A 6849-nucleotide genomic window follows, 5' to 3' on the forward strand; every position below is an offset into this window, starting at 1 on the left:
AGGGCTGTGGTGAAATCAAGAGGAAAGAAAACATTGGAGGGAAAGATCTGCATATATTGGTGATACTTATAGCAGTAAAACAGTTATTGAAATTGGTTCTTTTAATGTATAGAAAGGATAAGTTGTGCTATGTGAACTGATTAGCAACTATAATATGCTACAAATAAAAGAAAACTTCAGAGGTAGGAGTATTACTGTAAATTTAATTATAAATATTATACTGGGGAACATAAAAAAGCAAGACACCATATCAGTGAGAAAACTTCAACACATATTTCAAGAGAAAGTATATATGAACCTATAAAGTTGTTTGTAGCATTTTCTGCAGGAGTTTCCTTGCAAGAATAAACAGCAAGATTACAAAGTGGAGGCGCAGTAAAATTGATTTCCATTGTAGATTGTGTGCAAATCAGTGAATTTGGTTAGAAGGTTAAACATCTAAAGTGTTTGCAGAGAGAATAACCATGCCTTTTCTGGGGGTGGGGGGTTATTGTTGTCGCAGCTCATAGGTTTGGAGCAGATGATAACTCTGAACCAATTCAGCTATGCATTGGAACTGCTTCTGCCTCAGATGTGGCACTGCTTCTGTATTTTGCCTCACTGATTCTATAACCTTGCCCTTCTGTTGCTGCTATGACTGGAATGAAAGATTCTGCAACAATGTTCACCTTCTGCTCTATGTTGTATCGCATGGCACCCACACAAAGATTCTGCTGCATATGTGTGGACATACATGTTCCAGTTTCACTCTTCCAAAATGGCTGTGCTATATGCCATTTCTTACATGATGTGAGGGTCGCATACTGTGGCCAACAACCAGAGTTGTGGAGCATATCCAGCAATGCCTGCAGCACACAGACCACAATATTGGTGGTCTATTCCCTGCCTACATGGTACTTAATATCAATTTCTCTGCTGCATGTGGGTCCACCTACCTCCCAGGTGACATTCTGGGAAGTTTCATTGGTATAGGACAGATATGTGGCAAATACACCCTGTGCATTGCAATCCACTGGGCAATTGGGTGAGTGGGAAGCCTTTTTGGGAGGTACTGTACAGCTTGAGGATGAGTTGAGACAGTGATAGCAAGATAGTGTGAAATCTATGGCTCTTAAGATCTCAGAGAAATGCTCATGACATAAAGTTGTCTCTACTCTAGTGTTCGTGCATGCCAGTTATGCTCATCCCCAACATTACACTAAGGAACTTGTTTGGGATAAAGGAAACTGGTTAATATGGTAAATCTAGCATCTCCTCCGTAGGTTACTGTCAGAGGTCCTTGTAGCCAAAACAAATAAGACAACGTGCCTTTGTATTGACAGGAATTGGCAATACAATTCACCCCCCATCCCAATTCCCATAGTGAGTGACACAGTTTGCCTAGGATCCTTACAATATCCCTGTCAGTTTGGAAACAGCTTACATTCTGTTAGTCTGTGATTCAGTGGAATTTCAGGCACTCTCTATATCTCACACAGAGAAAAAATGTGGCTGTGGATAGTCTAATCAATAAATGTTAATGAACATCTGCAATTAGTCAAATGAAGAGGAATTTGAAATTACTCAGTTAGTTGCTATATGAAGAAAAAGACTGAATACTGACGAAAAATAAGAAAAAAATAAAATTAATTATAAAAAACTTTACTGCAGAAATTATGCCAAAAAGTGCAACATCCAGTTGAAATATTACACTGAATAATTGGTCTGTTCATCCCTACTGTACATCAAATGCTGTATGGGAATAAAACAGTTTTTTTTCTGAAGCATTAAGGAAATATGCCAGAGAAAAGAAATACACTCTCAATATGAGTTCTGTAGTATTAAGGAAAAATAATAAAACTATCAAAGGAGTTGACAATATAAATAAAGGGTTAGAGCTTAGTGCAAAGTTCACAGTCATGCAGAAAAGAAAAGACAATAATAAAAGCATTAAATAACTAATAAAGTATACTCTACCTTTCACAGACCCACTCTATCAAACAGAGGTTTTGGTATCTACAAAAAGAGCAAATGTGAGAATTCATTGTGTTTTAGCATGCCTTTTTACAATAGGGGCTGACAAAACTCAGTTGCATTGCATTTCATTATCCGTATATGTTATGGGATTTAACACATGATTTTGTGTGTCTCTTTAATTTTTACCTGCTGACCATTTCTTTTGGTTTCTCTTCATTTGTTTTTTCCAGCAAGTCAAGTTTCTGTGCATTTTGGTCAGTACAATATTTTCATATCAAAAAGAATGGCTTAATCGTTAAGATCTGCAGTGCTGTTAGAGAAACAGTTGAGCAAGACACACTACATTAGAAAGCTCTTTTAAATGATTTAGTAAAAATGACAAATATATGTTGTATCTTTCGGCTTTTCCCAGTTAGGGGTCGCCACAGCGGAACTCCAGTCCGCTAATAATTGGCAGTAGATTTTTACATACTGAGTTGCCAGCCCTGAAGCACAACCTTCAAAGAAGGTACACCCATTCACGCATGTCTCCACACAGAAGACGCTTTAGCTGAGAATTGAACAGGACAACATCTTACTGTGCGGCAACAACGCTACCGCAGCACCACCACCGCAGTATGAAATGTAATACTAAAAGCCATTTAAGCAGAGGTGTTGGAAGTTGCTGCAGGTTGAAGGATGGGGAACTTAATGATGTAAAATATTTATATGCTAGTATCTAATATCCTAGCAGACAAAAACAATCTGAAATGTGTACAAGCCTGTAAAAACTTGTAGAATATGTGCAATTTGCCATAACTTAAAAACACAAAAAATAGTTTCCCTAGAAATTAATATTTTGTATTCTTATTTCAAAAGAATAAACTATAGAGATGACCCAGATGCACACTATTTAAAAAAAATATAAAATGTCTATTTTTGTGAAACAAATAGCAGAACTGGGGCGTCCAAATGACTGCATGGGACTACTGCTGGTACATATTAATAAACGGCCATTTCTGTGTAACCACATATTACAGCAATTTTTTTAGAATGCTACTACATCAATACCTGAAGCTAGAAAATACATTTAGAGCTAGATTCAAAAAAGCCTACATTTGCAGATTTTTATTCAGTAAGTGGCTCTACACGGTAATTCGGTAAACACTGTGGCATGCTAATTACAGCATAAGCAGCTGAACTGTGTGCTACTCAACCATTTCAAGATGGGGGAGCTAATCAACAAACTACAAAGCAATTGTATATACTCAGTGTAGGTTTTGGTCTTGAATTCTAAAACCTACTGAAATAAAGCTATAGAAACTGCTATACACAGAAAGCATGATAGGGAGTGCTGCTGCTCTTCTGCATGTGTTTGGGCAGCAAGCGCAAGTCTATGCTGCTGACAGACCTTGGACAAGAAGGGAAAGGGTGCTTAGACCCAGTTTACCTTTTCATGACTTCCATGAGATGGAAATAGAGCACTACAGGTTGGAAAGAGACACTACAGGAACTCTGCAATCCCTGTTATCCTCAATTCAGAGTGAGGGCAAACTGAGGAGAACCAATACCAGTAGAGACTAATATATATCCGTAGCACTTAGGTTCCTAGCACTTAGGTTCCTGTAGCTAATATTCTTCCAGAGACCAACAGAGGACATACTAGGGGTATCATAGGCATCAGCATCCAAGATCCTACATGAAATCCTGAATGCTATGTTACGGCATGCCAGTGACAACTTATTTTCCCATACCTTAGAGGACAGAGCTACAACTATGCAGGATTTCTACCACATAGCACACTTCCTTAATTTCCTGGGTGTCATAGATTGCATGCACATTGAGATCAAAGCACCACCTGGAAAACAGGGGGGGGTGTACATTAACAGAAAGGGCTTCAACTCCATTAACTGCCAGTTTGTGTTTAATGCTAAGGAATCATCCTGAATGTGTGTGCTGACAACCCCGGCAGTTATAACTCCCATATCTGGCACAACTCTCAGCTCTACCAGAAGTTTTCTAGGGGAAATCTCACTAGGTCATTTACTGGGTAATGCAGGGTATGCACTTGAACCCTGGCTTATGATGCCCATCTGAAATGCACACACATGCACCAAAAAAACACTGTAATGAGGCACAGACTGAAACAAGAAATGTAGTGCAAACAAAAGCTGACTTAGACAGATCCACAGAAAAACTGCAGTGTTAAACATCATCTACATCAGATCTGATGAACTTCATAAGAAGTGAACAAAAGTGCTAATCCTTTTTATTTTGTGTTTAAAGTTCAATAAATTGTAGTTTTTCCATGGATCCTCCTGAGACAGCTTTTTTTTTTTAACTTTGTTTGTACATGGTCTTTGTGTTTCATTCAAACAAGAAATATAGAGCATGTGCTTGGGCTGGTGAAGTCATGATTCCGGTGCTTAGATACATCCATGGGGGATGTTGCAGTACGATCCCACTACTGGTGTTGAAATGTTCATAGTCTGTGCTATCCTTCACAATATTATCATGAGTAAACAGCTTCAACAGAACCACCAAGGGAAAGATGGGCACATCCTACTACCACTGAGTGAAGACTCAGGAGAACCACCAGCCACTGTGGGCATAGCTAGATCTAGGCATGTAAAATATGTCCTCACCCTGGCCAAGAGGCAACAGATAGCACACATGCTGACCACCTAAGGGGTACAGCCTTCATCCTATCCACATACACACAGTAAAATTGATGCAAGGCAATGCTCACAACCTTTATTTACCCTTGTAATGGCTGTGTACTGCTAACATCACACAGAGGCAATCTCAAATTAAAACATTTTTAGCTGTAGGACTATCAAGGTAAGTGTTGAACCTGTAACAGAAAAATAAATGGGTAAAAAGACAAATGAATGGAGGATTCTTGTATACTGTTATTTGCTGATGTGTGTGATTTTTACAACAATATCAATATGTAACAACACTGACTTGTGTCAATAGATGTCTGCTCTTTATCAACTATTAGGCCTTATGAATCAAAGATACACATAATACAAAGACTTGTAAGAAAGCAGTAGAGTTTTCAAAATAGTATCACAAACGCATATATACTAAGCACTCAGTCAGCTATGCACCCTGTGCATCAGAAAAATAGTCTTGTGTATGCCTGAATCCAAAAGATAGAATAAAGAGTATGACACGGTATAATTTGCACAGTGTGTTGTTGGGAGGAGTGTGGAGGCCAAGGCTAACAAAAAAGGTAATGAGTGCGTGTGAGTAAGAAAGGCAGGCAGACCAAAATTTTGATAATTATCAAATAGTCAATGTGAGACAATGATCTGCAAGTCTCACAAATGCACCTTGTGTGTGTGTGAAATTGCTTAGCTGATTTGTAGGATGTTAATCAAAAAATGCAATAATGTGTTTTGAAATTGACTACTGTTTGCTTCTTGTGTGGGCAATTAAACCGTTTCTGCACAAAGGTAAGTGACATGTAAACCTCACCTTGTTTTATCCTTCTGAGAAGTATTTATTAGGTTTCATCCTTAAAAGACAAATGTAGGACTTGAACCATGATCTTACAGATATTATATACTGTGTGGTTCATTGTATTTGCCAGGTATGCTACACATACATACTTGAATCACATTTAATTTATGCAGTCTTTATCATAGAAGTATGACGCAGAAAATTTATTTGATTTATCCAGTTCACTATGTTTGCTCTAAGCAACTAACCGCACAAACATTAATATTAAAAAAGAAAACATAAACAGCATTACAAAATAAATTTTAGCACACATTGCAAATGTTTACACCACAAGTCTTAATTGGAACTGTCATGCCAATGAACCTATAAAACACAATAAGGGTGTCTTATCCCTGCTTGCCACAGAGACAGCATTGCAGTAGGAATGCAAATCATTGTGCATACAAGCAAGTCCCATTTCATCCACAGTATTAACAAGGCATATAATGTGTACATCTGTTAATTACATATTTAGTGCAAGACTGATCGCACAAACATTTGTGAGTATACTCTGCAGCAATGCAGCTCTAGCTTCACTTTATATTGTATTCATTATTCTCTTGTTTGTGCTGCACTCTCACACATGCAGTCTATACAGCATTTTGTATCATTGTCCTTAAAATGTATGACAGTATAACATGACAGGAAAATACATTTTTCATTAAGGGAAGTAAAACTTGGCTATTAGTGCACACTGAAAATGAGAAACATGTGCTATTCACTTACTTTTCAAAGCTTGCTATAATTACTTCTACACTTTCTATGTGTATCCTGACTGACACACCCACTACAAGCAGAGGGTCTGAATTGTGTTTTCCTTCTGACTCCCACAAATTATTCACATTTGCACTCTATTGCTAACAAACACTGAGGCAGTGCCCGCACTATGTCTACATGTGCTACACAAAGCCCAATGTTTGGTATTCAGCAATTCTAATGAGTTCACACCTCATTTGCATCTTCACTGTGCTCAGAGGCATGAGCCTACACCATTACAAGGTAACCATGTAGCGAGGGAACTTTAAGATGACAGGACTTGTGTATTTGTATAGCAAATAGGTTGGATAATCTTTGAAATTTATCTACATAGAAGGCTTCTGGTGTTGACAAGGCATGCTTGTATTTTTCAGGTACATGCTAGATTTGCTCACACGTGTGTGTACACACACATATATATATATATATATATATATATATATATATATATATATATATATACACATACACACACACATTAAGGGATTAAACTGTTATCTTTATGCACTTCTTATATTTCACTCTTGCATAGGCATTTTTGCCATGTATTGACTTTTACATATAAACAGGCTTGTTAACTGTCATTACACGTGTTATTGTTAAAACTAGCTACCTTACAGTCTTTTCTATCTTATTCCATTGTAAAATGAA

Source organism: Protopterus annectens, chromosome 14.part0 (assembly GCF_019279795.1).
Source record: "Protopterus annectens isolate FY-2018-M chromosome 14.part0, PAN1.0, whole genome shotgun sequence".
In the NCBI taxonomy this organism is placed as follows: Eukaryota; Metazoa; Chordata; order Ceratodontiformes; family Protopteridae; genus Protopterus; species Protopterus annectens.